Source organism: Cryptomeria japonica, chromosome 9 (assembly GCF_030272615.1).
Source record: "Cryptomeria japonica chromosome 9, Sugi_1.0, whole genome shotgun sequence".
NCBI lineage: Eukaryota > Viridiplantae > Streptophyta > Pinopsida > Cupressales > Cupressaceae > Cryptomeria > Cryptomeria japonica.
Window position 1 is genome coordinate 512,698,292 of NC_081413.1, and position 15,921 is coordinate 512,714,212.

Consider the following 15,921-nt stretch of genomic DNA (forward strand, 5'->3'; position numbering starts at 1 on the left):
GAAACTCCCTAAACTCACTTAACCTTATTCTTCTAATTTTTAATTCCCTCCACTCATTCTCTCTCCTAGTCAAATCCTCCTACATATCCTAATCCCACCTAACATTTCCTCTAATCCCCCTCCTAATGAGTTGCTAATGGCTAATAGTCATGATTAGCCACGAAGTCAACTCCTTGTCCCTTCCATCCAACCACTAGCTTTTAATGCTCTTTTCCTAGGTGAATGTGAGATCTTCAAAATCTCACAATCCTCTAGGCATCTCCTCTCCCCAGGAATTTTTAATTCCTTCTTATTCCTCCAATCCCCATGATTATCCCTTTTTGGATAATTTTAAATCCCTCCTCCCCATTCTTCAAGGAATGTCACATCCCTTGCTCCTCTCAAGGCACATTGGGAAGTCTTCCCAATGCACTTTGCTCTTCTCAAGGTACCTTGGGAAGTCTTCCCAATGTACCTTGAGGAGTGTGGAGACAAGAAATTCCTTTAAGGCATATCTCTTGGTCTCCACTGTTAGGTCCTGGAGACAACTGAGAGTGGGGGGGGGGGGGGGGTGAATCAGTTGTCTAATAAATTCAAACCAAAAACCACTTAACCAACTTAATGCTTAATACCAGTAAACCAGTTAAGTATGTCGATAGACAGTGTTAACAGTAATTTCTATACCGGTAAAGATTAATGCATGAAACATAAATACAAAGTCATCCACAACACACATCACCAATATTTGTACGCGGAAACCCTGTAAGGGGAAAAACCACGGTGGGAAACCTTACCCACAATCAGATGATACTGCTGCAGATAGTAAGTGTACATAAATGGGGTCTACACATGCAGAAAGGCCAACAACCTAGAGCTCACTGCTCAATCACAAATGGGAGTCACACTGACTACAGTTGGATGGTTAAATCCAATAAGAATGTACTGCCCAAAATAACATCTTCATATGCTGGATTCAATACTAGTGTAATGCTGATATGCTTTCACAAAAACCTAGCTTCACCTTCAAATGATGTCTTCGTGTATACCTCTGCTTAATCTCTCATATACCTTCACACAATTCTTTTTCGCATTCCACATTCGATCTTACAAATAAGATCTTACATTTATACCATAACCTAAGACCAATTTTAGTAGGTCGGCTCTACAAGATATTACAATAAAAATATTTTACAATCAATATAATATCCGATGCAATAACCGATTAAAAATGTCGGCTTAATGCATTTACAACAATAATATATCATCTTCATAGCGTGCCATGCTGATCTGGAAAAGATAAACCTGCCGGCGTAACCCTAGGTAACCCTGGACCTATTTAACGGTAAAAGCAAATATGCAAATATGATTATACCAATGATTAATTCTTTAAAACAAAGTGTCCACACGATGTCTTCAACATTACCAGGTGTCTTCGATATCATTCCAAGTGACGGTGATCATTATATCCTGCCGGTGAACTATATCCTGCCGGTGAACATTATATCAATAACTGTGCAATAGTTACTTGCTTGCCGATGAATGCTGCTGGATCTCCAAAGTGCTAGTGTTTTAGTAGGTGTTGACATCAATGACATAACCATACCAAAATACCAACATCCACACCATCTCTTGGGCCTTGTGTGAGCTCACAAGCAATCCTAGCCCTTCATCTTGAATCCATCCTAGCCATCCATTCTTCCTCTCCTCTTCCTATAAATTGAGGACTCCATCCCTCCATTCTTCATCTCCAAGTTCAGTAATCTTATGCTGCCCTTTTGAGCCTAGAAAAATCATTTTAGCATCCTTATCATGTCAAAATCATCCTACATCCACACTTAATCATCCCATTTCCATTATCTTCCAAATCCATTCCATTTGGGCACAACATTGGAGAGCCATCCACATCAAGCAAGCAAGAGGAGCATCATCCAAGGGCGCCTTCACTTCATCAAGCTCCATTCGAAGGAGAAGGTAAAAGGATTGTGTGAGGTATATACATTTTCATTATTCATGTTTTCATGCATTTCAAATTATGTCTTTGATTTCATATACTTCCATGTTTGATTTGCATGCTTATTAACTAATCCACCTCACAGGTCTTTTTATCCTCTTCAGGAGTTTCCATGGAGTTTGTTGGTTTCTATAGAAACTTAGAGGTTTGCAAATTTCTAAGGGTTTGATTAATGATCTTTTAGAAGTTTCCTTAAAGTTGATTTTGGAGGTTTTTAGCAAGTCATACATCTTGCTTGCAAACCTTTCTTATTGTTGGTCATATCTATTTGTGTGCATATTTTGAGTATTAGATTGTAAATTATTTGAATTATTGAGGACAATAGTTATAGGTCATATAAGTTTAAGGAAGGCATATTGCTAATTTGTGTGGGTCATGCCATGTTATGGGCTACTTGTGAGGGTGACATGATGATTTCCTAATCTTGACACTGCACTTTTGTGGACTTTCCTTGTTGAGAGGAAGTGCCCTGGTATTTGGAGGATTGTTGATAGAGTTTTGGGTTTAAATTATGATGTTCTTATGATTTAGGAGGCCATACATGAAATAAAAATTTAAGTGTAAGTTTGTGTTGAGATGATCTTTAGGAGTTACAATGCAAATTCTACTTCTAGAGGATCTTACTAGTTTTTAGACAATCAAATTTCATTGATTAGTAGTTTTTAGTATGCTCTTAGTGAGTTCTCAGTTTGTCTATGATAGTTAGACAATAGAAACAAGCGATATCAGACCTAAACCAACATAATGTTCATTATTCATCAAGGTATATTAATGTTGTTTTAAGTTGGGTGGTTGTCCTTCATGTTGGATATTGCTTGGTGGTGTTTTCAGCAGTGTCTCTCAATATACCAATGCCACAATATTCATATTAGACTTGTAGCAACTGTATCAACCATCCAAGAGTGTTTCCAGTTCAACATTTGACCATCCTACTCATCCAAATTTAGGCTAAAGAAAACCATTGATTGCCTCCCAAGAATTTTTTATATTGGCCAACCATTATACTTAACCTATCTATCCATTCATTCATGGATTCAACTTTTTTTATTGTTTCAATGTTGTTTGCATCAACACGTATACCATCTTTGTAAACCTTATTAGTATTTATAATAATAAAGTTATCATGAATTGCATGTTTATGTTGAACTTTCATATTATCATTTTAAAAAAATATTGGCGATTATCACAATGGTGTTAGAGCTACAAGCTATAATAGCCTCTACAGTAGAAAAATATTCACCTCAAGTCATCAAATAATTAACTCCAACCCAAAAATACTCCATAACCACCCAGTCACTTAATATTTTAGTTGTATGTTAGTGATGAACGCTTGCATGTTAGAATTGAGACAAGAATTTCAATTGCATATTAGTGATAAACACTTGCATGTTAGAGTTGAGACTAGATTTTTCAGTTGCATGTCAGTGATCAAAACTTGCATGCCAAAGTTGAGATTAGATTTTTAGTTGCATGTTAGTGATCAAATTTGTATGTAAGAGTTAAGATTTAATGGAAGCATTTTAGTTGAATATCTTGGTTCAATGGTATTTTTCATTTTGGTGACCAAGACCTACATTTTAATTTCAAAGATTCCTTGACAATTGCAGAAATACAAAATTCTATAGGCATGGAGGTGATTACAATTGTAAAGTCTTTGAGAGAAAATTTGGAAGAATTGCAAAATGAGTGGAATGATTCAGACATTAGGAAATATTTTTTGGAAAAGGTTAGTGAAAAACAAAGAATCAAAAGAAGCCTATGCAAGAGAAGAGGAGAATCTTGAAGTAACAAAAGAGAAAGTTAGTAACAAAAAATGAGCTCAAAAGAAAATCTTTTCTGTTTATGCAAGGAACCTTGAGAGCTTAGTCACTGATCCAAGAGGAATGAAGATGAATTAGTAGCTTCCAACATGTTTATTTTAAAAAAATGTTGGTGAGTCCAAGGAAGATAGTGTAATATGAAAGAGCTTGTTGAATTTAAGAAGACAACAAAAGAAATTTCTAAAGTTGAGCCTGAATGTGAGAGACAAGTATTTTGAACTTTCCTACGAAGAAGATGCCTTTTATCAAGAAGCATGTGTGGTGGAGCTCAAGAATGATTAATTTTAAAAAGTTCCAACTACTAATGAAGGATATGATGGTGTTGAAATTTTCAAAACAACACCTAATGAGGATAACCTACATCATTCCAGTGTTGGAAATCCAAATTTTGAGACAGAATTTTCCATGCATAAAGGACACCAATTTGAATACTTGGAGAATTCGATAGAAGAGCATGATGAAATAGAGCCTGATGAAGATTCTAAATTAGCACTTAGTGATGAATAATTGTTTAAGTATTGTGTTACCATGAATTTTGATTAATATGATTGTGAGTAAAAGATAGATTTTGAAGATCATATGGCTCCTAAAAATGAAGATACTTCAAAATATTTGCTACATGGAGAACCAAGTCACTTGGTTAGACAAAGACCTAGAGAGTTATGTGAATTGAAGATTAAACTCTTTGTCACCAATGAGAAATAGATTCAAGTCCTCGTAAATAATCAACTAACATGCAACTAAAATATTACGCTACTGAAATTTTGATCTCAACTCTAACATGCAAGTGCTAATCATTAAGAAGATTTGTAGTTATTATCTGAACTCTGACATGCAAGTGTTGATCCTCCATACATTGATTATGTTATTATACTATCAAAGTGAACCTACGTCTCCTGCATGTTCTTCCTAAAATATTTTGTGGATGAAAACTCTCATTTGATTCCTAGTTTTAAATCTGAAAGATAATACCTAGCTAGTTGGAGTGATTCTACTCAATAATTACTAGTATGCATAACAAAATTTCAAATTTGTGGTTTTAGTATGAAGGTATTTGATGTGTTTTATATTTGTACATATTTTGGTGAGATTTTCTTTTAGTTTGTAGGTGTTTGTTGAGTGTGGAGTTTGGAGGAATATTTTTTATTGGTCATACCACTTAAACCCTTTCCTATCTATACCAAATTAGTCATTTCATGTCACACATATTGAATAGTTTACTACGCATCAAGAAGACTATTAAATGCTGGATTTAAGACCTATCCACCCCTTATAACAATGTTTTTTAATAGGTTTGAAGGGTTTAAAGGTGTTTGTTGTTGGAATTGTATGGTATATTATACCCTTGTTGTTTTAGGATTCGATTGTGTGCAATTTTTTATTTTTTTATTTTTTTATCATCAACATTTCAAATCACAATCTATGATTCATCATCAGGATGAACAAGAATTCTTTCATCTCCTTATAATTATTGTTCATTTTGATGATGAATCATGAAGTTTTATTTGAAACGTTGATGATATATATATTAAAAGAAAAATTGCACACAATCAAATCCAAAAACAATAAGGGTATAATAAATGGATTGGGGAAATCTCATAGCTTTAATTGTATGGTTTGTTATAGGATTTACCACTTTATGGTGGTGGCATGGGGTCTAAGAAGGCGAATCACCCTCTTTCCTTGTCCTTTCCATCTTTAGAATTGGTTCCTAGACATACTTTAACATTGCAAACCATTAGGAGATGTAATTTATTATTTTTTTGTGTGATTTGGAGTTATATTGAGAGAAAGGTGTAGTGTAACAACACTACTTTTCTCATACTAGTCTTGAAAATGGTCACTTCTTGGTTTCATGGAGTTGTTTGGTGAAGGGCATGTCATTTGGAAATTTTTGTTGAAGTCCATATTCATTATTGATGATTTGGGTAAGCATCATTCTTGAATTTTGAGTCATCATTTTTGCTATCTAATTTAAAATAAAAAGGTTTTAAAACTCTTTCAAACTTACACCAGTTCAAATAATCATCATATATTAATGTATCATGTTGTAAATTCTTAGCTGGGAGTTTTTTTTTTGTATAATTGAAGGCATTTTTTATAGTGTTAGGTATATACCCTATTGTTTGGCTTTGTTTGGAGGTGAACTTGGTTTCATATGATGAGTTTTGGAAGGTTTAAAGGGATTTTTTGGGCCTACAAAGTATTTTTCAAACTTGAGATATCACTCATAAAACTATATTAGACATGTTTTCTTTCATTTCAATGATTTTAGAGGGTGCTATAGGTGTTGTTGTTGGTGTTAATTGGGTTAGGGTATCTTTGGGTGTGTTGGTCAACTAATTTTGGAAGATAGCTAGGTGATTATCCTTAGTTGTCCTATTCATTATAGTATTGTTTAGACTATTTCAGACATATATACAAAGCTTCCAGACCATCTATTCAAGGTGCATCACCATTATTTTAGGTTGGGAATTAGTTTACTATGTTTGGGACATTACAAAGAAGTGAATTTATCAAAAGTTACATATATGTATTTTGTATAAGCTCTTTATATAAACTCCGTCATCAATATCAATTCTAATAACATCATGAAAGTGGATATTTTGTATCAACTCCTATTATTTTGTTTTTAATGACCTAGAGAACCAAGTTGCTTGGTTGAACAAAGACCTAAAGAGTTATGTGAATTGAAAAATCAACTCTTGGTCACCAATGAGAAAGAGATTCAAGTCTTTATAGATAATCAACTAACATGCAACTAAAGTATTGTGCCATTGAAATTCTAATCTCAACTCTAGCCAATAGTTGATTCTTCAATTCACATAACTCTCTAGGACTTTGTTCAACCAAGTGACTTGGTTCTCTTTGCCACTAATAACAAAATATCAGAGTTCATATAAAGAGTCGATATAAAATATCCACTTTCATGATGTCATTAGTATTGATATTGATAAGAGAAAGTGTATACAAAGAGTTGATACAAAACATATACTTGTAACTATGATAAAGTCACTTCTCCACAATGCCCCAAATCCAATAAACCAATTCCTAATTGAAAACAATAGTGATATAACTTGAATAGGTGGTTTGGAATGCTATAAACAAGTCTAGAACAATCTAAAGCATGTTGACATGAAAAAGACAACTAAGGATAATCACCCAACTATCTTCCAAACTCACAAACAACACACCCAAAAAGTCTCAATCTTAATAAACAACAACAAAAACACCTATAGTACCCTCTAGACTCACTAAAATGAAAAACAATAGGTTTGATATGATTTTTTGAGTGATAGAAGGTCTGAAACAACACTTTTGTATGTCCAAATAATCCCTTTAAACCTTCCAAAACTAGTCTTGTGCAACCAAATTCACCTCCATACAAAGCCAAACAACAAGGTATATACTCAAAACTGTAAAAAAAGCATTCAATTAAATGAACAAACCACCCAATTGAGAAATAACAACATGATACATCAATATATGATCAACATTTATGAATGTTTGAAAGAAGTCTAAAAGTTTTTTGTTACAATTTGGATAGTGAAACAATGACTTAGAATTCATGAATGTTGCATACTAAATTCATGAATGTTGTATACTCGATTCATTAATAATGAATATGGATTGCACTTAATAGTTTCAAATGCCATGCCCTTCACCAAAAAACTCTATGAAACCAAAAAGCAGTGTTCTTGCACTACACCCAACTTTGAATATCACTCAAAATCATATCCAGAAACAACATCTCCTAATTGTTTGCAATGGTCAAATTTATTTAGGCACCAAATCCAAAGTTGGAAAGGACAAGGAAAGAGGGTGATTCACCTTGTTAGCCCTCACACCACTAACATGAAGTGGTACAACATATATCAAGCAATACAATCCCAACAAACCCCTTTAAACCTTTAAACCTACAAAAAATTATTGTTACAAGGGGCAACTAGGTTTAAAATCTAGCATTCAACAATCTTCCCGAGGCATAATAAATCCTTCGAAAATGTAAAGCGTGAAACAGTTGATTTGGCACAACTAGGAAAGGGTTTAAGCAGTACAACTTGCAATAAAATAATTCTCTAAATTCCACACGCAACAAAAAATTGTAAATAAAAAGAAAATATCACCAAAATATTTATAGATCTAAAATACAATAAACAATTTCATACTAAAACCATAAAGTTCGGAATCCCAAATCTGGAAATTCATTTTTCACACTAGTAATTATTGAGTAGAGCCACTCCAACAAGCTAGGGATTATCTTTCAAATCTAAAACTAGGAATCAAATGAGGGTTTTCATCCTCAAGCAATTTTAGGAAGTACATGTAGGTTCATTCTAGTAGAAAAATAACATAATAAATCTAGGGAGGATCAACACTTGCATGCTAATGATCAACAATTGCATGTTAGAGTTGAGATTAGATTTTCAAATTTTCTTAGGTATTAGCGCTTGTACGTTAGAGTTAAGATTGGAATTTTAATAGTATAATATTTTAGTTACATTTTAGCGAGGACTTTCATGATGTCATTAGCATTGATATCAATAACAAAGTTTAGTATGGTTGGTTACCACAATGGTATCAAAGTTGGTGATCTTGCCAACCTAACACTTGTAGTTCTTTAGTTGCACGATAGAGTTTCAATAATTTTATATCAATTTTAAAGGATGGTCTCAATAATAATTGCTCTTCTATGATGATGAGAGGAAGGAGACTAAGGTTTCTTCCGTTTCTGCATGGACAAGCTTCACAATACTAGATGGGAAGATCAAGCTCCAGGAATAGCACTTGACACCCACCAGGTCAGGCTTGCGAGGATTCGACAATTGGGAATTCAAGTAAACTGCAAAAAATACTTTTCATGTTAGGTAAAAGAGGCACTTCCCATCATATAGTGGAGGCTAAGCGAGCTTGTTTGAAAATCCTCTAGTGGGTTTCAAGAATCTTGAAGAAAAAATGTGGAAACCAAAAGCACCAAAGAAGTCAGTGCTGGCTGAAAATGTAAGTTTGGAACCCTCTTCTTCTAGGTTGATTTCAGTGAGGATTGAACATGAGGAATGGAAAGAAGTGGTTCAAAAAGTGAAGGATAAATCCTTTTTTATGAAGTGGGCAGGAGAATGACCCACTTTTGTTAGGGTCTTAAAATGGGTTGATGAGCACTTGGGAAAGAACTTCATTTTGGATACATTACCTAATGGTTTTTATCTGGTAATCTACAAACAACCTAAAGATAAGCGATGTATTCTCAACAATGGCCCTTTTCTCATGGGAGGAATGGGTTTCTACATTAGAGATTGGTCCTCAAATTTTGACCCTATGAAGGCTATTATTGAGGAACTCCCCATTTGAATTAGACTCTACAACCTCCCTAATGAATACTGATATCTAGAAACCCTAAAGATGATTGGAAACAAACTAGGTAAATTTGTGAAGGTGGATGAAGTTATGAAAAAAAAGGATTTCAACATTTATGCTCCAATTTGCATTCTCTGGGAACCCTTCCCATCGTTCCCCAAAGAAATTAAACTTTGTTCATAAAAATGTGTGTGGCATCAATAAGTGGAGGTTGAGGATATAGTTTAAAATTGTAATAAATGTAAAGGCTTTGGGCATCCAACAAAAGATTGCATTATAGATAAAAAGGGTAAAGTGTTGGAGCAAAATCACTCTATTGATAAGATTATGAACTTGTCAGGGGACCTAGTACACCCTCTTGACCATTATTTCACCTAGGTTGAGGAGAGAGTTGATGCATTGGAAGGGGAGAGGGATACTACTTTACTCGGATCTTAGGATGATTTTCTTGCTAGTACAACAATGACTATTATGGTATAGAAGGAAAAATTCAGTTCCTCTAAAGGGTTTGGATTGGAGGTCCTCGAGGATAATATTATTACTCAAAAGAGTCTAAAGCAATAGGAAAAGGAGGTGGCCACTCCAGAGCTGAGGGATGATAGGATGAAGGATTGGGAAGATTTGCACCTGGAGTAGGAGTTGAACTCTCGATCAAGCCTTTTTCAGGAGGAAATGGATAGGGATGACATGAATCTCTCACAGGAAGAAGTGGAGCCTAAGGTATTGCAAGAGGTAGAAGGGGGGGACATAGTTAATTTGGACAAGGAATGGGCTAACATGGAGGATCAAATTGATTGTTGCTTCAAAGATATTCATAGCTCTCCAGAGAGAGCATAGGTTTCTTTTGATGAACAGTTAAGAAATAATGAGGAGGAACTAGACCCAAAGGTGAAGAGACAACTACATTTATCATTGGACTTGGAGATGAAGATTTGTTGGGTCTAGTCAACAAAGAGGGCATCTTAGAAAAGAGATCCATTGGCCAGACATTAGCGAAAAATGAAACTGTAAAGAATGGGGAAAAAAAACAAAAAGGTCCCAAAACAAATAAGATGAAATTGGAGTTGGCTGGTAGCACTAAAGGGCAAAGAAAATTAAGATTTGGGAAGGGGGATACACCTCCAAGAGAGCCATGCAAATCCTATCATGGAATGTTATGGGTTGTAATGCCCCTGACAAGATGCATCTGATCAAGAGGTGTTTTGATAAGACTAAACCAAAATGTGTATTGATCCAAGAAACCAAACTTAATAGTCATGAAGTTGATAGATTAGTGAAAGGGTGGCATATTTGAAATGGTTTTAGTGTGGATGAAGAAGAAACATTGGGAGGTTTGATTGTATTTGTGGAATCCGAGAGTGATTGACTGTGTCCTTTTATGCCAAGAGAAAAATTGGCAGTTGATTAGGTTAATTTCAATCTTCTTAGGTGATATAATCCTAGTTATAAATGTTTACAGGTCTGCTGGTATAAGTAAATAAAAGAACTTTGGGATACTCTCTCTAGAATCCTCCAAGACTTTGACAATATGTCCTGGTTAATTGGAGATGAATTTAATGCAAATTTGGAATCCTAGGGTAAGAGTGGCGGGAGAGTCGACTCTGGTAGAGTACAAAGAGACTTCCAAAATTTTGTTCTAATTAATTAAAAAAGTAGGTTTTCAGGACCCGAAACCTTTACATTAGATAATAAGAAAAGACACCCAAAAGATCAGAGCTAAAGAGCCGCATACAAAAAGACTGGCAAAAAGCCAGTGAACAGAAAGGACAACAAAACTAACAACAACAAAGAAACTGAGAAGGCACTACACAGAAATTTTCTTCAACAAGTCATCCGCTTTAGTCACCAGCTCATCGTAAGAAGCCTCGATAGCTTTAAGGTCTTCCAGATCCTTGTTAGGTTTTTTTCCTTCTTTTTGCCTCTAGTGCGGGTTCTAGGGCCTTGAGCTTCCCCTGTTCCTTTCGTTTCCGGGTCAATGACCAGGATTTCCTTTTCATCATTCAGTTTACTGATGAGAGTGTTGGTGTTGTTGGTTGAAATCTTCAGGATGCTAAGGCTCTATTCAACAATGTTCTTTAGACACTCCACAATTTTACCAATTTTGCTGACAGTTTCTGTGAGAGTGTGGTCATTAGTGTCAGCAAGATTCTTTCTTTCTAGCAAATCCATCTCATTTTTTTTGAACCTGGGGTTGAAAGCATCTCTTATGTCTTCAGCTTTGGCGATGGTACTTTTCAGGTCCTTTATAAAGTTGGCCATGGTCTTCCCTTCCCCTGTATTGATGGTTTCCAGGATCAAGATTCTGTTACAGAGTTTTTTATTTTCGTCCACAACTTTTTTGTAACCATTGATGAGCCACTCCATAGTTTCCATGAAACCTTGCAAACCCTCGGGGGGAGGGTTAGAGGGGGGGTCAACTTTTCCAGGGGTTGCCTTTTCCTCTTTAGGGGTGTGCTGGATGGTTGTGTCAATAGCCCTAAGAACTTCATCCATGGTCTCCTTTTCTAGATTCTGATCATCTTCCAGGGCCCTTACCTGCTTGTGGGCTTCTGGTTCCTTAACAGTCTCCTCTTTCTTCTTGTGCATTTTCCTTGCCTGGGTGTGAGCTTTAGTCTTCTTCTTCAGCCACCCTTGAGGGTAATCCTCCTAAGAGTCATCCAAAGTCTCCTCTTCTGAAGAAATACTAATCAGGGGTCTACCTTTAGGCTTTTTTCCCTTAGAGGATGTGGGTCTGGTTTTGATGTATTTCCTCTTCTTCCCACTTTCATAATCCGAGACATCCATGATGTCCTCAGTATCAGTCAAGGGGTCACTTCAGACTCCTCTTCCTCTGAGAAGGCAGGGTCAGACCCTTCATTCTCAGAATCCGCAATGGGCTGCATCCGAGCAATTTGGTTGGCCTTAAGATGGTCATAGATTAGAACCATAAGGCCTTGGTGCATGGCCGTATCACCTCGTGGGTTATCTTTGTAGGCCTTGAGGGACACATTCATCGAACAGAGTAGAAAATAAGGGAAGTTAACCTTATCATTGTGCCTAAAGTGATTCAGTAGAACAAAGTGATAACCATAAACTTTAGTGAACCTACCATCTAGAGTGATGTATCACATTAAAACAAAGAGGACTTCCCACCAAGGTTTGGCCAAAGCCCTGGGAAAGTAGTAGGTTTTGCTCAACTTTACTAGTCATTTCTTCTCTTTCTTGGTGTCTGGGTATCTTTCAATTGCTTCCCTATCGACTTTCCTATCTTTGTAGAAGTTGCACCCTTCTCTTGTGAGGCCCGTAGCTTGAGCAATTAAATCTTCATCGATTTCTATAGTTTGGTCTCCCATTTTCAGCATGCCCTTTTTCCAATTTTTATAGAAAAAACTGGTGATCATATCATCGCGACCGTGGAGTCTCTCCATGAATTTCAAGAAGCCACCCTTCTGCAGAATACCCCAAACCTCCTCCTTCTGTTTCCATTCTTTACAACTACTTGGTTCATATCGCCTCCTGTTACCACCCATATTGTCGCTGTTCAACACCAAATTTTGAAACTTGCAGAGCAGATTAGCTGGTGAGCTTTTTAGAACTATCAAAGTCACCCAGAAAGCATGGGAACTTATGGCATTGGTAATATAATAAATGAGTATCTCATTATTATAATGACTCGAAGTACTCAAGTCAGTTCTTTTCATAATTATCCTATCCATCAAGTATCTTGGGAGTACTTCTATAACGATCATAGCAAATGATTTTCCTGACATCTTCGGGGAGTCCTTGTTCTCCCGTCCACGTGGTAATTGCTTCCTTGTTAACCGCCGCAGTGGCAGCCCAGTCAGTAGAGGCATTGGCCTCCTGATAAAAGTGGGATATGTAGCTTTTTTTAAAGGTGCTAATAAGGTCTCTAGCAGAGATGATAATGTTGTTGATCGACCATGAAGGTTTTGAGACCCCCTTAAGACAGTTAATAATATTGTTTGAGTCCCCTTCAATCTAAAGGTGGAGGCAATTCCATTTTTTTGCTAGGAGGATACCTTGGAGGGCAGCCATCACTTCGGCTTTATGATTAGTTTGAATTCCAATAGGAACAACAACCATTTCCTTACACATTCCTTTGTCATCTCTTAGAACAGCTCCACAACCTGAAGGACCCGAGTTACCTTTTGTAGCACCGTCAAAATTAACTTTGAACCAACCATGAGGGGGAGTTTGCCATTTAACTTCAAGCCTTTTGTCATGAGTGAGGTTTGGACTATCGGTGCTCTTCATATTCCACACCCTTAAAATATTTGCTTCCAGAGTATTGTTCAAAAAATAAGGACCCTCAATGATCTCTATATTTTCCTGAATCGCCCATTGGATTTTCTGGAACACAATATCCTGATTGAGGGAAATATCCCTGAAGATTCAATTATTTCTTTCTTTCCATAGACCCCATAGGATATGAGGAAGTGAGAGCTACCACAAAGATCTCAAAAAAGAGTTAGTCCATTTTATGTTCCAGGAGGAAAACAGATCTTTGATGGTGTTGGGAAACACCCAGGCAATGCTAAAACTATTGAGAAATCTTTCCCATATTGAGGCTGAGAAGGGGCAGTGAATGGCAAGGTGGTCCACAGACTCTTCTTCCTGAAGGCATAGAGCACATCTATTAGGGATAGCAAAGCCTCTGCATTTCAGGTTGTGAAGGGTCAAGATTTTATTATGGAGGATGGTCCAGAAGAAGAAATTGATCTTGGGGGTTAGGCCTCTAATCCAGACTTTAGACCAGAAGGGATTACCTAAAAGATCAGGGGACATAACACAATACGTAGAGGAAACAGTAAGGTTACCTTTGGGATCATGTTTCCAGATCAGGGAGCCAACCTCTTTGTTCAACCATACCGTAGACAAATGGATCTTGAGCTTAGAGAGGCTTGGGTGGATGCTTTCAATATTCTACCATTCATTACCAATCCAGTAATCAACAACTAAGGAGCCAAAATATATAATACAAGAGGGAGCATATGGGGCCCATTCATTGATTTAACTTTCCTCCCATTTCCAATTTTCCTCCCATTTCCAACTTTCCAGATCACTCCTTTAGCTATACGTTCTTTCATTTAGAGGCATAATTCCATATGTGGGAGCCATTAATACTAATATCTGAACTAATAAAAAAGGAAAGGGAAGAGGACTGAAGAGAGTACTTACTTCACCAAATTTTACACCATTCAATGTCAAGATGAAATATTCTCCAGACTTGTTTGGACATAAGAGCTTCATTTAGGGTTCAGATCCTCCTCAGGCCCAGATCGCCATGGCTCTTCGGTTTACAAACCTGGTCCCAAGCCACCAAGGACATTCTTTTCTTGTCCTCAACCCCAGACCAAAGGAATCTTCTTTGGATTTTCTTGATAGCATTAGCATACTTAACTGGAATTCTGAAAAGGCTAAGAGCATATATCAGAATACTTAGAAGAGAAGATTTTAGAAGTTGGAGCTTTCCAGCCTGACTTAGGAGGGTTCCTTTCCATCCAGCTAACTTTTTCTGGAATTTGTCCACAAGAGAACTCCAGAAGGAGTCAGGAGGAGCAGTGCCCATAGGGAGACCAAGGTAGTTTGCAGGAAGGTCAACAATCCTACACTCCATGATTCTACTGATTCTCTGTTGTCTTCTCTCCGGGGTATTGATGAAAAAAACTTCACTTTTAGTCCAATTGATAAGCTGACCCGAAGCAGAGGCAAACTTACAAAGAGTACTCTTCAAAGTTTTAGCTTCAAAAATACTAGATTCCCCCATGATAATAGTATCATCGACAAATTGCTAATGAGAACAAACAAGATCCACAGAGGAGGGGTGGAGACCCTTAAAGGAGCCTTGCAAAACCAAATTTTCCATACTCCTTCCAAAACATTTTGCCATAATAATGAAGAGGATGGGGGAAATAGGATCCCCTTGCCTAAGACCTCTAGAGGCTTGGAAAAAAGGAGAAGGTGATCCATTGATAATAACAACAAAAGAAGCAGAGGTGATAAGTTGGGTGATGAGATCCAAAACTCTGGGTGAGAAACCAAAAGACATTAGAACCTTCAAGAGGAAAGACCAGTCAACCCTATCATAGGCTTTGGAGAGATCAAGCTTAAGGATGAGACCCTGCTTCTTAGCTTTAACAAGAGAGTGGATGTTCTCATGGAAAGTAATAATAGAGTCAAGAATTTGACGACCAGGGACAAAACCATTTTGCTGGTGATTAATAAGAGCGGGAAGGATAGAAAGCAATCTAGAAGTAAGGACCTTAGAGATAATCTTATAAAAGGAATTGGAAAGACTGATAGGTCTAAATTTGTCCATAGAGTCAGTGCCTTGAGATTTGGGAATGAGAGCCAAAAATGTGCCATTGATTTCTTTCAAAAGTTTCCTAGCCCTGAAAAATTCCTTGACTCCATTGGTAACATCTTTCCCGACAATGTCCCAGAAATCTTGAAAAAAGAACATTGGAAAACCATCTGGGCCCGACGCTTTGTTACCATCAAAGGAGAAAACAACATTTTTGATTTCCTGAATAAAAGGAATGGAAGAAAGGGAAGCATTCTTATGATGATCAATGAGACGAGGGATGTTAAGAAGAAAAGAAGATTGAGCTTCAACATCCAATCTATTATCCTTCGTTAGCAGTTCCAAAAAAAACCTTTTAGCTTCTTTTCTAATTTCCTCCTCCTTGATAATCTCTCCTTTATCCACCACAAGTTTGGTAACCCTGTTAGCTGCTTTATGCTTGATAGTCGACA